This window comes from Talpa europaea (genome assembly GCF_964194135.1).
Source record: "Talpa europaea genome assembly, chromosome: 5".
NCBI lineage: Eukaryota > Metazoa > Chordata > Mammalia > Eulipotyphla > Talpidae > Talpa > Talpa europaea.
In genome coordinates, this window is record NC_140071.1 from 64,119,170 (window position 1) to 64,143,854 (window position 24,685).

The window sequence follows — 24,685 nt, forward strand, 5'->3', positions numbered from 1 at the left end:
GGGCTGTTTGGTATTCCTCCTTGATCAGAGGTGGTTACAACCCATAGTTCTTAGGAAAATTCTTGAGACTATCAAGAGTCTGGAAATAACAAAAACACTTTATTCTTATTTTCTCTTGTTTGCTTTGATTTCATATTTGACCTGTGGATATATGCCTTTTTACATGCACAGACTATTCTGCTCTTTTTTGATTGTTCTTCTTCTCAGACACACTATACATACATTCCAAACTAAATTGTCATTAATTTCCATTGATGAATCATAAATTGTTACTCTCTCCCAATCATACAAAGCTGCATATAATCTAGAAGTATGGGAGAGTTCTTTCCTCTTTCTGAGACTTCTCCAGCCATTCGCACTATTGAATTATACATTAAATCTTCAAATATTTAGTAAGGAACTACAAAAATTGAAATACTTGCTAAGAATTTAGAGGATAAGAAGAAAACAAAACATGTATGCACATAAATATGATCATTTCATTCTCCTCAAGCAGTTTTCAATCAAATAAAACGGATTAGATAAACATGAAAGTTAAAAAGAATTATGTGAAGAGTTTATTTTTAAGGGTTCATATAAAATCTATCAAAACCTTGATATTCAGTATTGTCTTCAAACAAAATCTGTTGGTTTTTCCTGGTAACTTATTAAAAATAAAGAATCTAAGGGCACCCCAAATCTCATGAATGAAAATTTGCTTTTTACAATATCCATAGTTAAATCTTACGTATATTAAATCTTAAGAAGCTCTATGCTCTACCTATCAAGTTCTAAGAGGATATCTAAAGTTGATGTGTGGAAATGAGAGTATTGGGGCTGGTTCTTTACTATAAAAATAGAAACAAATATCAGATTATAGCGGAGACATTAAGAAATATCATCTATTCTCTACTTGCACTTCTAATAGTTTTCTCTCAGACTGGTATTTTTGGAAATCATGGATGTTATATTTGAGAAATGGTGACCACTGAATTTTTGAGATATACAACATTTACTTACTCTGTAATTTTATATACTATGAATCTGGCTTTGTGTCAGAAGTTTGTTTTTTTTTTTTTCTATTTTGGCTATGGCGTCAGAGAAAACTGAATTCTGTGGACAATAATATGACAAAATTCAGTTAAAATGAAAAAGGGCATTGAAGCTTATGAAACTATGAGTTGATGGAGAGAGCTGTGAGAATAAACTGATAGGATTCATTTTGTATAAAAATTTGAATTTCTAGTAAGCCATACATTTTTTCCATATTTATCTTTCAGTAAAACAATGATTCTATATGTGTATATGCATATATATATATATATCATAGTTCATAGATCTAGTGCCTTTATAGGAAACTATATAAAATAAAGATGCTGCTAGATTACCTGCTGTCTTATTCATTCAAATGTAAATTTAATCTAAAACATATGCTAAGCATATAAATGATCCAAATATTGGTCTACATAATTGTGATATCAAAATTAAATATACAATGGCTATGTTCTCAAGAAACTATTAAAGGAAACAAGTGTAATCATGTAATTGTTATGCAAATAAGGCCACCACAAATGCTTTGATATGGAAATTATTAATTTCCTGTGGGGGAAAAAAACAGGAAATTCTTCAGAGTGAAGACATATTTAATGAGTGTCTTGAAGGTTTGGTAGGACATAAAAAGTCTTAAAAGAAAGGAAAAGACATTTAATTTTTATTCATTAAGTTTTCCATAGCCTAAGAGATGTGAGCAATACTGGCACATGTAGAAAATGGCAAACTTATGATATTACAAATTGGAATGGCACATTAGAAGCAGTGGAAGAAAATGAAAAGAAATCAATTCTGAAAATGGGTGAATGGGTTTATGGAGTGTAATACTGAAATTTAAAATAAGAAATATATGGGTGACCTTTGTCCAAGTCCTGGCACATAGGTGGAAAAAAAAAAATCTCAGAATTTCTTAAGTGATAAGAAAAACATAAGTAAAAGGAGTTTGGTTTTTTGTTTGTTTTTTGCATAACCAGCTTCTCCAGTTGCATCTGAATTTGTTCTGAAGTGACATTCCCAAGAATGGGAATTTGTTGCATGAGGAATTGATTTTGTGATTTAAAGGGGTGGAATGTTTATGGGTAGGCTGAAACTGGGATCTCCAAGCTAGTAAGTGACGCTATGGTCCTCACCCCCATCTCGGCTCTTCCACTATCTGATTACATGCCCAGCATGCTGGAACTTCTTGAACAGGGGACTAGGAGCAGCACAGTCACTGTTGAACAAGGGAAAGGAACTGGAGGAGACACACAGGCACACAGACACCTATCATCACGGCCCTCTGGCGGATTCAGCGTGTATTGCACATTTTGACTCTCCCTGCTTTCTGGGGCCTGCCTAACTCCTTGTTAGTGGTTCCTGCAGGGACAGTCCTTGGAAGCTTTGCTTTTGGGTCATGGCCGCTCAGCTCAGGGCCTTGCCTGTTTGATTGAACTGGTGCCCACAAGGCCATAGGTGATTTAGGGTTTTAATTTGGAGTCTATGTTTGTTTGAAATTGTTTTCTTTCCTACTCTTTTTTTTTTTCTCTCTCTCCCTCAATTCTCTTTGAACCTCAAACTGATTAAAAATCTTTGACACACTAAAGTTAGAATGCTTTGCCTTAATGTATGTGGGTGGTATGGACCTTTAAAATATACAACATGTTTTTTTTTTCCCCCTAACCATTTGTGATTCCTGGACAGCCCTCACTTTCTCAGTTTCTTTCCCGGCAGTTTTGCATGGTATGAGAACTTTCATTCCCTTCTCCCTAATCCTAGGGAAAGAAGAGGTGATGGAGCTGAATTAATCACCAACAATGATTCAACCAATCATCCCTCTATTAAGGAGGAAGACTCCATTAAAAAAAAAAGATAACTAAATGAAGGGGTTCAGGGAGCTTTCTGGTTATGGAACGTGGGAAGTGCTGAGAGAATGGTTACCAAAAAAGGGGCATGGATTTCCTTTCCCATTTCCTTGTCCTATGTATGTCTTTTTTCTGGTTTTACTGACTTATATCCTTTTATTAAAAAACAAACAAACGAACAAACAAACAAACAAAAAACCTGGTAATCTAGCAAGTTAATTGTTTCCCTGAGTACTATGAGTTATTCTAGGAAATAACTAAACCTGATGAAGAGGTTGTAGGAACTTCTGATTTATAGCCAGTCAGTCAGAAGCAGAGGTGATTCTGAGATGCGTACGTGTCTGAATCATGAGCAGTCTTAATCTGTGGGGTCTGTGTTAACTTTTGCAATTCTCTATCAATTGTTAAAATGAGTTAGATTGTATTAAGAAGGAAAATTCACCAATATAGAAGACAGCTGGCTTTATTAAATGACTCATGGATTTGGTAGCAACCGTCTTGGTGTTGCAAGGGCTTACACAAAGGGGAGAGTATTTACAGACTGAAAAAAGGTGGGTAGGGTTATTAGCAAAAGAAAATATTATTTCAGGTAAAATTGTTTTCCTTCAAAGACAGAAGGAGAGTATCTTATCAAGCAGATTAGTTCACTGATGATGATCAGCAACTCCAGATTAATTGGTTTAGGTTTAGATTCTGGGAGAGGTTGAAACTGCAAGGAGATCAGATATCATGTCTGAGTGAAAATCTAGCATGAGAAACTCCACTCGGGACCTATCTTTTTTTTTTTTTTTTTTTTTTCATTTTTAACCATTGTTATACGCCAGGTCAGGGAGCCAGAAATTGGAGAATGGCTTTGTGTGGAAAGTTCATATATCTAGTATTAGAAGTAAACTTTCAGGAGTAATGAGAAAATGGAACAGGAATTAGAGGGATTATTTTTCTTTTTCTTTTTCCTTTTCTTTCTTTTTTTTTTCCATTAGGGAGATAATGTCTACACATAAGCATCTATGTCCAATGGTATTGTGATAATTGAAGCTTGATATCGTGAGGAACTACTTTTCTTAAAAGGGTTGAATAGAGTATGGAGGAGTGAAATTAGAGACTGAACAAATACATTTGTCTAAACAGTATAGTTGTAAAGGAAAAAGAGAAAAAAAAGAGTGGTGACTGGAAGAGAAAATTGGTTCCATTAATTTCTTAGGGTTTGATTTTGTAAGAAATAAAAAGGTGTCCATTGATAGTTAGGATATAGTAAAGAAGGAAATATTACTATATCCTTAAGTATATGAAAAACAATGTAGAACATAGGTAGCACATTCTCAATTATAGGACACAAGTAGAGTAACTGGATCCAGGTGAATATTGTCAGGTAGATTATAATAGGAAAATTTTGCGTGAGTAGATTTTTTTTTAAAGATTTATTTATTTATTTGTTTGTTTGTTTGTTTATACGGGAACTGGGGTACGGGCCAGATGCACGGGAGGGTGAGAAGATTCACCAGACACAGAGCAGGGAACAGGACAAACAGATTGATATGATACAAGAGTTGGGGTTCAGGCCAGAGATGGGAGGTGGTGAGAAGATTCACCTGAGACAGAGTGGGGAACAGAACATGCAGAATGACTAAAATATACTGCTGAGGAGAGCAGCGGGCTCGACAGGAGAGGTCTGCCACGCCATGTGGGACCCTTGCCAGCTGGCCAGGATTGAACTGTTGCTGCAGATGCTGCAGACAGCTTCACAGTGTTGTGCTCAACCACCTGCACCACCAGGGGAGGCTCATGAGTAGAATTTTTTATCATTGTTTCGATTTTATTTGTAAATTAGGATAGAATTATATTAGCTTATAATGATCATGGGAAATCAGACTGAATGGATAAGAGTTTATTTTTGAAGTTAGGAGGCTTGCGTTAATGTTCCAAACCTGGCGTTAATACTTTGCCTTATCTTGCCCTCTGTAAAATACATTTGTTGAGCATATATTCATACTATGACACAGCAAATTTGTAAATGCTGGGAATAGTCTGTAAAACATGATGGACTCATTCTCTTTTGGAGTTGACATTTTCTCATCTACAAAATACGAGACTTAAATGGTATCTTTGTTTTATTCAAGCCCCATTAATTCCTCAATAATAAATGCCTTACTACAGCTGATCTTGATTTTCTTATTAATAATGAACTACCCTGGGGCCTCCCTGGTGGTGCAAGGGGTTGAGCACCACACTGTGAAGCTATCTGCAGCCTCTGTAGCACCATTTCCATCCCTGGCCCAACAGGGAGCTACCCACATGGCACAGCAGACCTCTCCTGACTCCCCCGCTGCTCCCCTCAGCAGTATATTTTAGTCATTCTGCATGTTCTGTTCCCCACTCTGTCTCAGGTGAATCTTCTCACCACCTCCCATCTCTGGCCTGAACCCCAACTCTTGTATCCATAAACAAATAAATCTTTAAAAAAAATAGTGAACTACCATTAAATAAAGAATAGTTAACTAAACACCTTAGTCATATGTTCACCCCTGAGCCTAAGACAAGGACTTGTGAGAAAGGAAGAATATAGCAAACTGAGATAAAGATAGGTTGGGGAGATAGGGGAGGCTGTTTTGTAAAAGATTTTTAAAATTTTACTTTATCAGCAAAATGGTTTTATTCTACGACAGTAGAAGAAGTGCAGTTGGGGAAATGTTAACATATACCAGACATCCAGCAAATCCAGAGTACAGAAGAAACGAGCTCGCTTATGCCAGAACTGCTCTACATGAGCGTTTACTGGAAAAGAGCCAGAACCCAGGACGGTGATGCTTTCTCCTCGGCTGGAATGAGGTGTTTATTGGTGGATCTGCGGCTGCTCAGAGTAGAGTCTCCCTCGGAGCATTAAAGCTGACCACTTCCTGTCTGAAGCGTAAGGCTACACTACTTCCGATGGGGCATGCAGTGTACGACAGTACACACAAGTGATAGAAAATGACAACTTATAAGGGTTCTCTCTACAGGTCTTCTCATCTCTAATTTTACTTAAGGTTGTCCTATTTAATTTTCAGAAGATGGGCAAAACAATAGTACATTAGTATCTGAATTCTGGCCATGCTGGCCTTAAAACTTTCCAAATGAATCTATTTCTTTTTGTTTTTGTTTCTAACTTTCTCATGGAAATTCCTGCTTTTTCCTGTCTGTGCTACTAGTATATCTATTCTACATACATATACCATGCATATATAGTATACATATAGATAAATGCAAACATACACTTTTTTTTAAAGATTTATTTATTTATTTATACAAGCACTGGGGTACAGTCAGAAGCACAGGAGGGTGAGAGAATTCACCAGAGCCAGAGCGGGGAGCAGAGCAGGCAGAAGGACCAAAGTACACTGCTGAGGGGAGCAGCGGGCGGGGCAGGAGAGGTCTGAGCCATGTGGGATCCTCACAGGCGGCCAGGGATGGAACCGGCGCTGCAGAGGCTGCGGGGCAGCTTCACGATACAGCGCTCAACCGCTGCACCACCAGGGTAGGCCCAAACATACACAGTTTTTTGAAATAATTATGTCATGTGATTCTCCACATAAAATCTTGGAATGACTTCTCAGGGCAACAAAAATAAGAAAAGACCATCCTGTACTATTCAGCCTTCAGCAATGTAGCTTTGGCCTGTCTCTCATCCCCCCTCTGTCTCTTTCCCCTCACTTCACTGATACCTCCCCAGGAAAAGAGTGCTTTTTTATTTTTTTATATTTTTTACATCATTTTTGTACAATGTACGCATTTTCATCTTGGTTATAGTCCCTGTGAAATTTCCACCACCCTTGTTTTGATCCTACTCCTGTGGGTCTGCTAGACTTAAGCGGCTGCTAAACTTAAGCGGCTGCTAGACTTAAGCGGCCTGTTCAGCCACCATTATGGTTACCTGCAGTTCTGCATTCCTATACAAAGGTCAGAACTGCCCAGTCACAATCATATGAGCCAAACCTCACAAGGTGCCTTTCATATCAATCAAGAGCAGAAAACTTGGTCACTCTGGGAAGGGTATGCATCCAGAGGTCTGCCAGGCAACACCCGAGGGGCTGAGGACAAGAGGCACAAACTTACTCCTGACTCATACATCATGAGGTATGACTGGGGACGCCTAGGGGGCTGAGGACTGATGTATGACAAGGGACCCCAGAAGCTATCAGTGGAATGCCTTCTTGCTATGATTAGGACCATGGACAGAGGTCTGGGGTCTAGTTTCAATTACAACTCTTGGTCATCAAGCTGATAACATGGTCAGCAGACTCGTGACCCCAAACCCTAGATGACATTCCTGAGTTTCACCCATCCTTTTCTCCTTGTCCTCCTAACACACATAGCTGATGCTCTATGATTATTCTATCAATAAAAACAGCCAGGATCTTGCTCTCAGCAGCATCCTACCTTGTGCAGCCTGCTCCACGACTCTGGTGTCTTTATCAGTGTGGTGTTGCCCAACCCAACATACTCTCTTCTGCCACCCTATAGTGTGTCTCTGGTATATAGTTGCCTGTTGATTTTGATTTTTACTTTATTATAATTAGACTTTTTCCTGTGCTTTTGTTCCTATGCTGGACCCTGCTGATTTCACTTCTGCTTTTAGTTCTACAAAGATTTCCTCTTTTTTATTACAAACTCTTTTAGTAGATCCTTAGTTGATTGCCTTCTGCTTTCAATGTCTTAGGTCTCAGTTAAACTCTGACTTTTTTAGGCCTCAATGAAAAGCATTTTCTTGGTCACAAATTCAAAACTCTGCATAGTATGGACTCTAGGCAGGTGTTCTCATCAGGCTTCTCCAGCAAAACATTTATAGTAGAGCCATCATATCCTTGTTATTTTTTTTTTTAAGATTTATTTTATTTTATTTATTTATTTATACAAGTACTGGGTACAGTCAGAAGCGCGGGAGGGTGAGAGAATTCACCAGAGCCAGAGCGGGGAGCAGAGCAGGCAGAAGGACCAAAGTACACTGCTGAGGGGAGCAGCGGGCGGCAGGAGAGGTCTGCGCGCCATGTGGGACCCTCCTCTGGTGGCCGGGGAGCAGCCGGGGATCGAACCGGCGCTGCAGAGGCTGTAGGCAGCTTTGCAACCCAGCACTCAACCGCTGCGCCACCGGGGAGGCCCTATCCTTGTTATTTTTGAGTTATCTATAGTAACTTCTCTTTTATTTCTGATTCAATGTTAGCTATTCCTCCTTTTGTTCCATCATGAGGCCTAGCTAGTAATGTGCCCATTTTGTTTTCAAGGAATAAGCTTTGGTTTCATTGAAATTTTGATCTGCCTTTAATTTTTATGTTATATATGCCTACTGTCATTCTTATTTTGTTCTTCATTTTATTGGCTCTCCATTTCACTTGTTATTCTTTCACTAGTCTTTTTTTTTAAAGATGTAATGCTATTTATTTGAGTTCTTACTTATTTCTTGATATGGGCTTATATTTATATATTCTTCACTATTACTACTACTTTTGCTGTATCCCATAGATTCTTGTAGGGTTGTGTTTCATATCCATTGGTCTTCAGTATTTTTCTTTTTAAAATTCTTCCTTTATCTCCTCATTAGTTCATTAGTCATTTAATGGTTTGTTTTTTGAAATCCATATAATAGAGGTTATTTTTGCTTTCTTTTTGTGATGATTTAAGTTTCATATCTTTCTGATTATCAAATGATCTGATTTCAATATTCATGAATTTATTAACATTTTTTTTGATGACCCAACATTTGTTCTGTCCTAGAAAATGTTCCATGTGCAATTAAAAATAATGTGTCTTCAGATTTTTGAAGTTGTAGTGCCCTATAAATATCTAGTAAGTCTATCTGGTCTTATTCTTCATTTAAGAATGCTGTTTCTGGGCCTCCCTGGTGGCACAAAGGGTTAAGCACAGCACTGTGATGCTATCTTCAGCCTCTGCAGCATGAGTTCAATCCCTGGGCAGGGAGGTGACCCACATGGTGCAGCAGACCTCTCCTGTCTAGCCACTCCTCCTGTCACCAGTATATTTTCAGCCAGTCTGTTCTGTTCCCTACTCTATCTCTGGTGAGTCTCTCACCCCCCACACTGCTAGCCTGTACCCCAGTTCTTGTATGCATAAGAAAATAAATCTTTAATAACAAAAAGAATGCTGTTTCCCCACTGTTTACAATAGCTAAGCTTTGGAAACAACCCAAATGCCCAAAAATAGATGACTGGATCAAGAAGATGTGGTACATATATACCATGGAATATTACTCAGCATTCAAAAAAGATAAACACATGCAATTTGCAGCAACATGGATGGCGCTGGAAGGGATCATGCTCAGCGAAATAAGCCAAAAAGAAAAAGAAAAATACCGGATGGTCTCACTCATAGCAGGAATCTAGAAAACTTAAATAAGGGACCAGGAAAATGAATAACTATAAGAAAGTGAAAATCAAAATCAACAAAAAACTATGAACCAGAGACACTTTTAGGGGGGCGGGGGTGGGAGGGGAGGGATTGGGGTCAGAATGGGGGGGCTGCAATTGTATGGGGAATATAACAATAAAATTTATTTAAAAAAAAAAAAAAGAATGCTGTTTCCTTGTTGAATTTATGTCTGGTTGATCTGTCCATGATTTATGTTACTTATTGAAGTCCCCTACCATTATAGTGTCATGACCATTGTCTAATTTTAGGATTGATAATTGTAGTCATATATTTGAAACAGTCCATCATTTTGTGTATATATATATTGATGAGTATTGTATGTTCCTGCTATTATCAATCTTTCAGTCATTATTTAATATCCCTCCCTGTCTCTTCTTCTTCTTCTTTTTAATTAATTAATTTATTTATACAAGCACTGGGTACAGTCAGAAGCGCGGGAGGGTGAGAGAATTCACCAGAGCCAGAGCGGAGAGCAGAGCAGGCAGAAGGACCGAAGTACACTGGTGAGGGGAGCAGCGGGTGGCAAGAGAGGTCTGCACGCCATGTGGGACCCTCCTCCAGTGGCTGGGGAGCAGCCGGAGATCGAACCAGCGCTGCAGAGGCTGTGGGCAGCTTCGCAACCCAATGCTCAACCTCTGCACCACTGGGGAGGCCCTTGACTGTTTCTTAACCTGTTTGCTTTTAGATTTCTGGGTCTATCTATTTAATTTCTTTTTTGTGGATTTTCTTTGATTTAGACAATGGCTTTCTCCTCTCAACATTCCCTGTAGGGAAGATCTAGTGTTTACACACTCCTTCAGCTTTTGTTTGTTTGAGAATTCCTTTATTTGTTCTTAAGAGCTAAAAGCAAGCTGGAATATATAATATTCATAGCTGGCAGTTTTTCTTTTTGAGTATTTTGAAATATATCATTCCATTCTCTTCTTTGCCTGTAGAGTTTTTGATGAGAATTCTGATGTAATTCTTTTTGGTAATTCCTTTATAATTTACCTATGTTTCCCCCCTAGTCACCATCAAATATATTTTCTTTCTTTCATTCTCTTGAAAATCTCACTACCATGTGTCTTGATGTAGGTCTCAGTGATTTAAGTAACTGTTGTTGTTGTAGCATCATGGACTGCTATATTTAATTGCTTCCCAATTTTGGGAAGTTTTTCTGTATCATTTCCTTGAATGGGGAAATGTCTCTATTCCCCTCACCTTCTCTTTCCCTTCTGGGACACTAATTATTCTTATGAGTTGGCTTAGTAGTGCCAGATAGTTCTCTAGTTGTATCTTCATTTTTTGCACATCCCAATTCTCTTTTTTTTTTTTTTGCCCTCTAGTGTCCTTAGTGCATTAATATCTTCAGTGTTACTTAGTTGATCATTTCATTATTTTCTACTTTCTATAAGATTCTTGATCTCATTTTTTTTTGTTTTTTACATCTTATTTTCTTATTTAAAGTTTAAATTTCTACCTTCTATTCATTTTTTTTCTGAGCCCATTAATTTGTTTGGTTTTTTCCAAACTTTTGTTGTATACATATTTTTTAAAGATTTATTTATTTATGTATACAAGAGCTGGGGTGTAGACCAGGGGTATGAAGGGTGAGAAGATTCACCAGAGACAGAGTGGGGAACAGAATATGCAAATCAACTGAAATACACTGCTGAGGAGAGCAGTGGGCAAGACAGGAGAGGTCTGCTGTGCCATGTGGGTCAGCTCCCTGTTCAGGGATTGAACTCATGCTGCAGTGGGTGCAGATAGCTTTACAGTGCTGAGATTTAACTCCTTGTACCACTAGGGAGGCCCCCGTTGTATCTTTATAGTTAGTTTTTACTGAATTCTCTTGTATTTCTTTGATTTATCTTTTTTTACTGCCTTTCTGAGTCTTCTGTCTCTTTGAATTTTCTTATTATAGAGTTCTGAATTCTTTATCTGGTAGGGAGATACAATGTTGCACTTTTCTGTGTTTGAATTTTGGAATATTGCCCTCACCTTCTGGTATCATACTTTCTTGAGCTCCCTTATTACCATGTGTTACATGTTTATGTGCCCATGTTGCCACTTGAGGGTTCTCAATTTTATTATTGTTTTAATTAGTACAGCATTATATAGATAGATAGATAGATAGATAGATAGATAGATAGATAGATAGATATAGATGTGTGTGTGTGTGTGCATGTATACCTTTGCTGGTTTCTGTGTGTATTCACATGCATTTTTTAGTGGCTGAGTGGTTCACTATGCATATTGGGGAGGGACTTGCAAGGATCCAGATGTTGGTGTAGATTAATTGTATTGGGATTGCCCTGGAGTTCACAGAAGTCCATACTGAGATCCACAGTGGGGTACTGTGGCAAGTATGAACCAGCTGTGGTCCCAGAACTCTGAGGTCTGCCAAGAGCTACAACCTAGGGATCTGTTCAAAGAGCTCTACAACTCACCAGGGTCTTTTCTGATGTCGATGGAAGCCTGCTATATGTACTGCCTCCAGCATCTGCTCCGCAACTCAACAAGGTCTGTGCCAAGCTGTGTGCAGGGGTGTGCTATATTGGGTCTGCTCTTAGCACCGTTCTAGTCTAGAGACTCACTGAGGTCTCTCAAGTGTTATCGTATATGTGTCTTCACTCTGGTGCTCTCATGGCCTACTAGGCCAGCAGGACTCTCCTCACCTGCCTGGGCATTTTACTTGCTTAGTTAGTTCCACTGTTCCTGAGTCCCTTTCCTAACATTAATCCTAGCAAGTACTCTTATCAACTGTTTTCTTTTAGGATTTACTGGGTTTGTTTTGCTTCAAATCTAATTGTGAGTCTTCTTCAGTTCTTTAATTGACATCCTTTAGTGGTTTATAATACCTGATGATGCACAAAATGACAGCACTGAATGAGCATAAATTCATAATCTCACAATTTCATAGTTTGATTGATAATAATAGTAATATAACTGTAGTCACTTGGTTTAATGGTTTTATCTACAAAAAGACAATGGTTTGGGTGGTTGATAATGAGGCAGATTCTGGTACATAAAACATATACTTATGCTCACATGTTGTTTCCTTAATAAAAAACAAATAGTTAACAAAATTATAAATGCACACTTGATTTCAGTAAGAAATTCAATTATTAAGTGGAAAAGATCAGTTGTTAAAAGTCATTCAGCACTTTGAAACGACTTCACACATCACAAATATGCTGTTATTGTCATGTACTACTAAACTTGTTATAATCTAGGAAGCATCTTACTTTTCTCCAATTTCATGATATTACAAATATTTAAATTTGGAGTTGAAAAATTGAAACAGATGGCTATTTAATCTGTATGCAAAATGAGAAAATTTCAGTGTAATCAGACTACCTGCCAATAATTCTCACTCCAGCTTTTCCTGCGTTGATTGAATGCAAAGAATAATAAAAATGCTAATTGCACTATAATACCAATACACTAATTAAAACAAAATAGCAACAATAACAACAAAAACTATAACAATAAGAAAACATGTTATGAATCGAATCTTGAGTGTTCATAAATGTGATTTAAAATAGATTGTAGTATTATGGAGACTGCACCTGAGGGGAGGAATCAAATACTCTCCAAAAATTAACAATGGTGTACAAAAATTAATTAATAAATTAAAATGTTTCCAGTTAAACTAGAATGTTTAAGATAAATAAAATAAATGGGCTATAAACTTTGAAGTTATTGTAAGTGATAATATATAGATGGGGCTTTGGATAGCAATGTTATTCTAATTTTAGAATCTTGAATGAGTTTTTTATCTTCAGGTCTGGACTCACTCTATAATTTAGGCCAAATGTATGTCACTAACATCAAGTTAGTAGACTATATTTCCATATAAATTTTTATGTAAAAAGCTTAAAATATAGATTTAATTTATATGTCAGCAAGTGATATTAGATGATCCTCCTGAGTTAAATATTGAAAACATTCTATAAATATTAAATTATTTTGGTAATAAATTGTAGCTCCTACATGTTAATATTATATCATGCTTTAATTCATAAAAGCAGTATTTAGCTCAGCAAAAATAAAAAAAAAAGTGTAGTGTGCCAAAAGTGTTTAAAAATAATGTTCACAGGGCCTCCCTGGTGGCTCAGCGATTGAGCGCTGGGTTGCAAAGCTGCCCGCAGACTCTGCAGCGCCAGTTCGATCCCCGGCCACCGGGTGAGGGTCCCATATGGTGCGCAGACATCTCTTGCCACCTGCTGTTCCCCTCAGCAGTGTACTTCTTCATCAGTCTGCCTGTTCTGCTCTCCACTCTGACTCTGGTGAATTCTCTCACCCTCCCGCGCTTCTGACTATACCCAGTGCTTGTATAAATAAATAAACCTTTAAAAATAAATAAATAAATAATGTTCACAGACTTCTAACTGTAGATATCAAACCAAATCTTAATTGAAGAGTTCTATAATACACCTCAAAACATGTTAAATATAATCTCCTTATAAATTTTATTAGGAAGCATATTTATGTCTTTATCTAATTTTAACTCTATAAATGTATTGACAAGTTAAAAGTAGTATTATTCATAAGTTAATTAAATGAGAAAATGTAAATTTAAGAGAACAGTAAAAAGATACCTGAATATGTTATAGAAGCTTGTTTGTGAATTTTATCATAAGCCAAATGAATCCCCTATCTAAAAGTCCTTTAGGAATCATAAATATGTTGGTAGCAATGACCATAACATAATAACATAAATATATAATGTTGTCTTTCAATAAAACTATGTATGGCTTGATATTTCTCAGTAATCATAGATCTGTTCTTTATAGTGTCTTGGTTTGAGTAAATCTTCAAACATGCTAATTTTTTTTTGCAAAAAATGTTGCTTTATTATTTGCCCATTATTTTATCTCAAAAATAATATAGGATGTGTTCATTGGTAAGTTACATTTGCTAGGAAATATTTCAAAACTGAAGTACATTACAAATAATCACATTATATCCGTCACATCCATGTGAGCCACAATATGAGAGGTTGAGATATTCTATATCACCTAAAATCTGTGAACTGACTTCCACAAAGTTCAGAGTTCTTTATTTTACCTTCTTTGATATTATTTGTCTCCTCCTGACATCCTTCATAATGCCATTTTAGAATTCATTCTTTTAAAAAATATTTTCTTATATATTGAAATATATTTCTAATGTCCAATTCTTTTGCCTTGCTTTCCCTGGAGCCTGGTTCTCTATTGAGGGCACTTCTGCAGTGGCTCTGCCCACTATTTACATTTCCTCTTCCATAGTCATTGAAGATTCACATAGAGTACATTTCCCTTTTGCTAGTACTATACCCATATTTATAAACACATTCCTTCCCCATCTTTAAAGTTCATATTATCAGGGTCTGTGTTTAAATCACTTTCTGCCCTAACAGGTACTCCATCTTATTGTTCAAAGATTTTAGTTCTTTCTTTCTATAAGTGTCTGTTACATGGTATTGTCCATACTCCGTCTGTTCAGTTACTCAATCAAACACTAATCTAGGCACAGCTGTGAAGGGATTTTGAATATATAATTAAGGACTCAAATCAGTTTAAATTAGATATGGTGATAATCCTGGGTGAACTTGGATTACTTAGGTGACCGCTAAGACACAACAAATGTTGATGAGGATGTGGAGAAAAAGAAAATCTGTACACCATTGGTGGAAATGCAAACTGGTCCACACCCTATGGAAAACAGTGTGAAGTTTCCTCAAAATATTAAAAATAAATTTAATGTGTGATACAGCATTTGCACTCCTGTTATCTACTAAAAGAATGCAAAATACTTACTTGATGGGATACATACATACACACACACAAACACACACAGGTACCAATCAGCTATAAATATGATGAGATTTTGCCATTTGTGACAATATGGCCGCAACTGGAGGGGATTATGCTAAGCAGCGTTAGTCTGAAGGACAAAGACAAATACTGAATTACACTCAAATACAGAGTGTAGAGAAACAAGAAAAAAGGAATAAACTAAACCAAAATAAACTTGAGAAATCTGACAGTAAATATGAGGCTACCAAAGAGAAGTGGTGGAGATCAGCAAGGGGCTCAGTGGATTGGGATGGGAGATTATGGGTGTTTTCATGGTCAGTGTAGTGTGGCAGCACACATTTGAAGATGTGTGAAGTTAAACCTTTAACTTATATACAGTGTTAAATCAATTACATTGATAAAAATAACACATAAAGGAGGAAACTAAAATGCTTGAACAAAGTGCATTTCCTGCTTACATACATATTGCCCTCTTCAGTAGAAATTATTTTATATTGTTTATTTCAGCCTTTCCTCCACACTACCACTTTTACCAATCTTTAAGATATTTTCTTCTCCTGAAGTATACTATATTTATAATTTAGACCTGTATCTACAGTAAATAGGAATTTGTTTACCTTTGATTCCTATAATAAATAATAAATAAATATAGATTAAAGTAATTTATTACTATGATTATTGACATAGTATTCGTTACTACTCAAAATACTATTTTTTTTTAAAGATTTATTTATTTATTTATACAAGCACTGGGTACAGTTAGAAGCGCAGGAGGGTGAGAGAATTCACCAGAGACAGAGCAGAGAGCAGAGCAGAGCAGGCAGACTGAGGAAATACACTGCTGAGGGCAGCAGTGGGCGGCAGGAGAGATCTGCGCACCATATGGGACCCTCTCCCGGTGGCTGGGGATTGAACCGGCGCTGCAGAGGCTGTGGGCAGCTTTGCAACCCAGCGCTCAACCACTGCACCACCGGGGAGGCCCTCAAAATACTTTTTTTTTTTTAATTACCTTTTTATGATTTTGTTTTCATTCACTATTCCCATGACTTTTTTTTATTTTTACTTATGGAACTGGTTAAATTGGTATATATTGTTTTTTCAACGTGTCCAAATCTTTTAAAAGCTTCTTGAATATGACAATCAAAATTATTTTGTACGGTCTTTTCCTTTGCATATACCTGATTCAACTTTTCAGTGACTTGTAGTAACTGTATATGTGAAAACACATGGAATTAAACATACATATTTTCATATTTCTGTGTATGGAACCAAATTTTTTCCAGCCCCAACAATTTTTGACTTATTGGTAGAATGAACAATTGGCTCTAACTTCATTATGCTGGAAGGTATTATATAAACTTCCCCTGGTTGGTTAAAATGATATATTTGGTAGGTCTGCTGGGACTCTGGCATATAATGGAGGAAAAAAAAATGGCTATAATGGAATGGAAGAAAATAAGATTTATTCTCACATAAAAAAGGAATGACTTGATAATCAGGACATCTCTGATTTTAATTCTGTTTTTTCCACTAATTCTCTTTTCCTCTATTAATATCACAGTGAAATCAGGAGAATCTAAAATGACATGCTAAAATTTATTTTCTCAAAATAGTTGGAATTTCTTGCTTCTTCTGAAAAGGTATCAGCTGGTGGGGAGAGTCTATAACTCTGCTTCTGTCACACATGACAGCAGTATTTGTTCTCAGGAAGCCACTCTGGGCCATTGCCAGAATTCTTAATCTCCTGAGAGAAGAATGCAAGATCCCTACTCACTTGCCTTTGTTTATATTTGTGTTTGCAACAATAAAACTCAGATTGTTTTAGTCCCTTCCTGTGGTAACATAGTTACAATTTTATGAACATATTTTTTAAATACTAAACTGGCCTCCAACTTTAGCAAATTACAGCTCAGAGATAGTCCCCAGGTTGAAACCTTTGTAGTTACTACTGGAAACTTCTCTAAGCAGAGGGAGATATATTAAGAGGAACTGAATACATATTGTTGGGATTATACAATTAGGTCAGATCTGGTGCTGGACCGGTTCTAACGTGAGGCCTCAGCTAAATGGTTATTAGTGTCAATGAAGCAAAAAGTAAAGGAGAGATGGATATTCATCCCAAACATCACCTGAATTTAGAAAACAAGGTAATGGGAGTATTCTAGCAAGAGCAGGAGACATTCGACAATCGTGCTTCCAAAACCGCTGCTACATACCACAAGCCATCCTGGTACATGCATGAATGTTAATAAGCTAAGCTATTACCAGATTTGTCGAGTAGCTGCTTCAACACTGGTTTGACTATGGCCTCTGAGAGGAGTATCATTCCATATGATTACATCAATAAATATATCAAGAGTTGAGGTTAGTAAATCTCCATTCATAGGCTGTTTCCTCATACCAATCAGTGTGTTTAGGAACAATTTGCGAAAACTTCATGAGACAGATAAATGCCCCCTGGAAAGAAGAATAAACAGCAGACTTAGACACACAGCTGCTATTGCAATTTCAGATAATTTTAATGACTGTTACAATTCATCACTGCTACAGCTGAGAACAAAGCTACTGTTTTCAGCAAGGCCAAGATATCTAGGAGTTGCTTAAAGATTTTTTTTTTTAAAGATTTATTTATTTATTTATACAAGCACTGGGTACAGTCAGAAGCACGGGAGGGTGAGAGAATTCACCAGAGCCAGAGCGGGGAGCAGAACAGGCAGACTGATGAAGTACACTGCTGAGGGGAGCAGTGGGCGGCAGGAGAGGTCTGCGCAACATGTGGGACCCTCGCCTGGTGGCCGGGAATCAAACCAGGGCCTCAGAGGCTGCGGGCAGCTTCGCAACCCAGCTCTCAACCGCTGCACCACCGAGGAGGCCCTGATTAATGTTTTTTTGTTGCTACCTATAAAGAGCCCCTTTTCTTTCCATATGGCATGATGTGCTTGCAAAACCCTGGAGGCATATTTTGAGTTCATGGATATGTTTATTCTATTACCTTGAGATCGCTGCAGGGCTCAGGTCAGGGTATCACTTTGGCCTATTGTGCCTACTGCCTGCTGGGAGGGCCTTGGCCTTTATGGTGTTCTGAAGCATACCCATTGTATATCTTGTCCATCGGTGACAGACACTGTTTCATAAGATTCCTCTGATCTGTAAATTGCTCCCATTCTGGAACAGGTAGGGCCAAGTCAGACAAATCTGGTTAGCAAGCATACACTGTTTTAATAGATTCTAGTCAGTTATGGATTAAGATCCCATCCTGCAAGTCACTCTTCATAGATGGGGGCAAGATAGCTGTATTTAATGAAATTCAAAGCAACTATACCTTATAATTATCTAGTAGACTTGCTTGATATTTCCCCTTGTATCCAGCAGTCAACCAAAGCCCACCTTTCTGTTCTTACAATGTCAAAAACTGGTGTGATACATACAGAAGGTGTGATTTTCTACAGTAAATTTCTCTTCTTCATGTAGGTCACAAAGGACAGTTATATCCCATGAACTTAGAGTCTATCCTTTAGTGGTAGGATCCTGTAGTTTGGTGTGTGATGAGTTGCATTTCTGGTCCTAAAAATTGGATTCCTACTCACAGATTTACTCCCTTCTCTCATGCAAATATAGTCAGAAATGCTTACTGGGATCTGGCAGCCCTAAGGCTGATGCTGAGATTATTGTTCCCTTTATTTAGTCAAAGTCATGTTGACATTCAGGAATCCAAAGAAAAAGGCCAAGTTTGAGTCTATCAGGGCTTTGTACAGGGCTTTGCTATTAGCCCAAAGTTGGGGTTCCAAATTCTGCAAAACACAGCCATTCACCAAAATCCACTTACTTGGCTTTAGTTTCTGTGGATTTTGAGACCTGAAATCATCAGTTTTCTCTCAGTCATAAGGTTAGGTTGGCCTTTTATATGTTACATCCAAAGCTTGTGATCTTTGCATTCCTTAGCCTTCTGAGGCTCTACTATGTGACCACATCCTGCCAAGTGTTTTAAAATCAATATGGGGTTCTCCAGACAACATTCATGTCTTCAATTAGTAAATCAACCGTATATTCTATTAGGATGCCGTGTTTTAATGGGGCTTTCTGAGATCCCTAACCAATATTTCTCCAAAAAACAATTGGGACTTCTTAAACACTTGTGGAAGAATAGTCCAGCAAATGTCAAGGTACTTTTTTGATTTTTGTGTTCTGACATTCACATAGAAAGAGTAGTTGATATTGATATATGCCAGAAAGCAGAAAAAGACAACTTTTGTGCCAAGTACTTAAAAACAGCTGAAATATCCAGGTATGACAACTAGAATGGAAGGTCTGGGGATAGTTGGATCCATGGCCTAGACAATTTCATTAATTAGCGCCTTCAAATTCTCAACAAAAATATTTTTTATTTGTGTATGGTATCTTTTGGTTTGCCCCTATTTATTCATAAACCTATCTACCAGACATTGATATAAAAGAACTATCCTACTTCCAGGAAGCTCCTATGAACATTTGGGTGCCCATGTGGTGTGGGTATGAGAAGATTCCAGTCTATCCTGGGGGAGAAGTGAGAGATTCAGAGTCACTTTAGCCTCTCTAGAAAGGGAAGAGTGTTCTTAACGATTCTTTAAGGACTCTTAAAGTGGGTTCAGTGTTATGAGTAAACAGTGGTCTTCCTCCTCCTTTTACAGTTATTAGGGTAAGGGAAAAGTTAATTATGTCATTATTGTGCCATCAAATGGTCCTTTGTCTTTTCAAATCTGGATTCTGGAAGGCAAGCAGAATTTGTCCAAGCAGATTTTCAACAAAAGTAGAAGATTCGGGCCTCCCCGGTTGCGCAGTGGTTGAGTGCTGGGTTGCGAAGCTGCCCGCAGCCTCTGTGGCGCCGGTTCGATCTCCGGCTGCTCCCCGATCACTGGAGGAGGGTCCCACGTGGCGCGCAGACCTCTCCTGCCACTCGCTGCTCCCCTCAGCAGTGTACTTTGGTCCTTCTGCCTGCTCTGCTCCCCGCTCTGGCTCTGGTGAATTCTCTCACCCTCCCACGCTTCTGACTGTACCCAGTGCATGTATAAACAAACAAACAAACAAACAAGCAAACAAATAAATAAACATGCCTCTATAAAAAAAAAATAAAAAAAAGTAGAAGATTCACCTCCACTTGAATCAAAAGCAAAGTTGTAGAAAATGCTCTTACACATGGACCCCATAAAGTCCCTGAATCAAAAATCTTAGTAAATGTTGAAAAATTAGCCCCTTGTGAATGCCCTCAGAATTTCCCATAATAGCAATATCAGCTCTATACACTAGGTTTTATCAGATCACCCAAACCAAAATTTGAAAAAGAAGAAGCATAACTTTCTATACTAAACTTGAACCCATGTCTAAGTCAACACACACACACACACAGACACAGACACACACACACAGACACAGACACACACACACACACACACACACAAACAACTCTACTGGAGTAAAACCCAAACTCTTCTAACATAAACAGAAAAGTCCTTCTAATTATACAGCAATGATGGTGTGCAGATGACAGACAACACAAGGAAGGACCCCTTGGGCTGGCCAACTACAGGTACGATGATCCCACATTGGGCACCAAACTAATAATAAGACAAACTGAAGGAAAATGGGGCCATCTAGTTAGTGGCCCCTCATCTGTATACTTAAGAATATGACCATGACGCAAATCAAATGAAGTCAAATAAAGAGAAAAAACAAATAAAAATAAAAGTTTTATTCACATAGAGAGGAGGGGGGGAAGGAGAATGGGGAGAGAAGCATGGGGAGGAAGAGAGAAAAAGAGAAAATGAATTTGTTTGCTGGCATATGACCAGATGAGTTGGTCCTACCACAGATAGCATCTGCTGAGCAAAAACCAGAATCCAAGCCAAAGTTGCATGCACAGGATGGCAATGTCTGCTGGCAGAGTCAGGGTCCAAATCAAAATCAGATGTGGCAAATGACAGCTGTCCACAGAGCAGAGACTGGGGTCCAAGTGGGAGCCACACTGTGAAGGCTGCCCACTGAGAGGAAATGAGAGGTCAAGTGGAGCCTGTGGCATGTGAAGAGGGCTAGCTATGTGCCAAGGCAAGAGGGCAGGCAGGAGCCAGCCACCCATGGGCTAAGGCCAGCCTTCTACTAGGCCAAGACTGGAGCTTAGGGACCAGGGACACACGTGTGACAAAGAGGGAAAGAGCAAGGCTGGCCCACACTCCATCTTTTAATGTCCCCATGGGAATTATTTCCCATTAGCCCTTAATCAGGCTATCAGGGTTGCAGTCCACAGCATTAGGAGCCCTGGCTCTGGAGCCTTTGGCCTGGTAACACCAACACTCCCACCCCAGACACATGTCTGAATGGCTGCTGTATGACCAGAGTCCTAGTATTGCACCTGCTGGCTCAGAGGTCTTGCCATAAACATGTCGTCTATAGTCACAGCCAAGTAGATGATGTAATCCCAAAGATGATAGAAATAGAAACCAGATTGATGTGCCACTACGTAAACATTTTCTTTCTCCCTTCAGAATATGTATGTATGTGACTTAGGAGGCAGAAAAAAAGTGTTATTTCCATTTTATGGGAAGAAATGATGATATAAATTGTTATTATGGCTTCAAATATAAAAGGCACTATCTACAATACTCACAATCCATTTCCCAAATAGCTAACAGACTATTTTAAACAATCAATTCCGATCATATCACTTGCCTAAATAAAATATTATTCTCAACACATTTATAATAAAATCTAAAGCCCCTTATCATGAATGAATACACTGTGGTATTTTTCAATAGGAAAGGAGTGACAGTGGTTCTTTTGCCATTTTGAAGAGAAAAGTTCTACATTGTTAGTATGATCCCTTGCAAGGGTGTTAGCATCACTGGCCTCTGGGCATTAAATGCCAGGAAAATTCTATTCCCATACATTTTGAATTGTTCCTAAAACAGTGTGGTATTTACACTGCACTTTGTAAACTATTAAAAGGAGGGGGCAGGAGTAGCTAAGTCTTGTCAGTTTCTGTGATCTCCCTATATTCTGTATCTTGCTTCCTAAATTCAGTTTGCTGGTTGGTTTTCATTCCTTAAACACACCTTTATCATGGGAGAAAGTTTTCGCATTGATCTTTACATAACAGACTAATTTTCACCTTTCATGGCTAAAGCTAAAATTTTATGTTCTAGGTGTAATCTCCACTAGGTTAATCCAACTCATTCTTGACCTTTTCTGCGACATCGCTTTATACATTTCTTTTTTTTTTTAAAGATTTATTTATTTATTATTTATACAAGCACTGGGTACAGTCAAAAGTGCAGGAGGGTGAGAGAACACACCAGAGCCAGAGCGGGGAGCAGAGCAGGCAAAAGGACCGAAGTACACTGCTGAGGGGAGCAGTGGGCGGCAGGAGAGGTCTGCGCGCCATGTGGGACCCTCCTCTGGTGGCCGGGGAGCAGCAGGGGATCCAGCCGACGCTGCAGATGCTGTGGGCAGCTTCGCAACCCAGCACTCAACCGCTGCACCACGGGGGAAACCCTTATACATTTCTTGTGGCAAAGTCAAAACTCCATCTGTTTACATGATATTTTATATCTTCCTGCATTAGTAAACATATGATACTGGGACAAGGCCCTTTTTATTTAGATAATATAGTACCTGGGATACAGAAGTTTACTTTCTTCCTTGTTTTCTTCTTTTTCCTTCTCCTCATCTTCACCTTCTTGTCTTTCCCCCCTCCTTATCTTCATCTTGCTCCTTCTGTCTCCTGTTCTTATTCTTCCATCTTCTCCATTCATTCTCTCTTTCTCTGTTTCACACACACACACACAGATGCACACACATACACACACAAACGCACACACACCTTTCCCTCCCAAACAAGACAGATACTTCTTTCTTTTCCTTACTCATAATTTAAATAAAAGCCAGAGATATTAGTGCACTCTTACACCCAATTTAAGGTAACCATGAGCATCATTTACTTTATAAAGGAACAGATGCTTAAAATTAAACTTCAGGTAAGATTTATAATGTAATATACTAAATGACACTACCATGACATTCAGGCAATAGCTTTGAAGAAGCCTGGCTACTTTTTGTGTAAACAAGCCTCATTCAAGTCTTATAGACTTGTGAGGGCATGTTATCATCTTTCATTCAGAAACAGTGTTCATATGAATCTTTGATTATTAGTGACTATAAATAAAGCCAGATTCCAGTATAGTTTTGATACCTAGCAATAAGTGTCACTAAAACTGGCCAAGGATAGTGCCCCCAAAATTTACTAGTGTCTGAATTTTTCATCCATGTGCACAATTGTAAGACTACTCAGGTTCAGGGAACAACAAAAATGGATTATTTATTTATTTATTTTAACAAACAAAGAAGACAAAGAGTCTCTGACTGTCTGAGAGAACGAGTCTGAGATAAAGTGTCTGTTATGGCATCTTCCCACCACCGAGGACATGAAACTACTATCCTGTACAAAGGCCATGCTCCCCAAATGACTTCTTCCTACCACTGGAGACCTGGACATGTATTTCAAAAAAGGGGGCCAATATGGTAATATAGTGTCTTCCCACTACTGAGGGCTGGGAGCACATGGCAGTGGGACAATAGACTGGAATCCAATTTATGAAGGCAACAGAAGATATAATAGGAATGCTCACCAGAGCTTCAGAGATGTGGCAGCATAGCACCAGACAAGCAACATTGGAAACAGCAGCTGTAGCAGCTGAGCAATCTGACAAATGGCCCACACTCATGCAGCAAAGCAAGGCAGCCAGCTCCAGGTACTCACCTTCCCTTCCAGGCTACAACAGCAGTAAGGCCGGGAACAGTTTCAGTGGCTCGGCTACATGCAGACTCTGAATTTTTCTCCTCTGAGGTTGGCTGCTGGGAGCCTCGCCATGTCTTTCAGAGGCCTGCAGCCTTCTGGAAGATCAGCATGGTGGGGCAGAAATCGCTGACCCTGGAATTGCTGAATCCTGTAAAACAGTGAAATCTGGAAAACACTGAATAGTGGGGTTGCTTCTGCAGTCCCTTATATTTCCTGTCAGAGTCTCTATACCCACTCTTTGTATTTCACCTGGGGCAAGTCACCCTTATCTGCACCATCCTCCAGGGGGTGCCACCTGTAACAAACCTTTGGCTTCAGCCCCTGGTGACAGTTACTTCAGTGGTCAGTCCCCATGGGGCAGAAATACAATTTGAAAGTTCCCCATACTAAAATATTCAACTCAGCCACTTGTAGTGACTTACTCCTCCTTTTCATGGGAATGACAATTTTCAATGAGTAATTTCTCAGTTGTGTGACAGTCTTAACATGTTAGGGATGAGTAAATGCTCATTTTTTAATTTTTAATATAGTTATATAGGTAATAGTGGGCTATATCCAGGAGATATTTTGAAGGAAATATAAAGTAACTTAATTAATTCACAGATTTCTCTACTGCCACAATTTCTTTCTCTGCTGTCTTGATACTTTTTGCAGGAAGTCAATAGACTTTAGGATCCTTAAGAGATGTTAGTCCATTAGTTATTTCTTCTTTTCCAATGTAATGGGTAGAGAACAATTTCCTAAAAACTTTATTAGTAATAAACATTTCAGATCTTTAAAATTTATCTCCA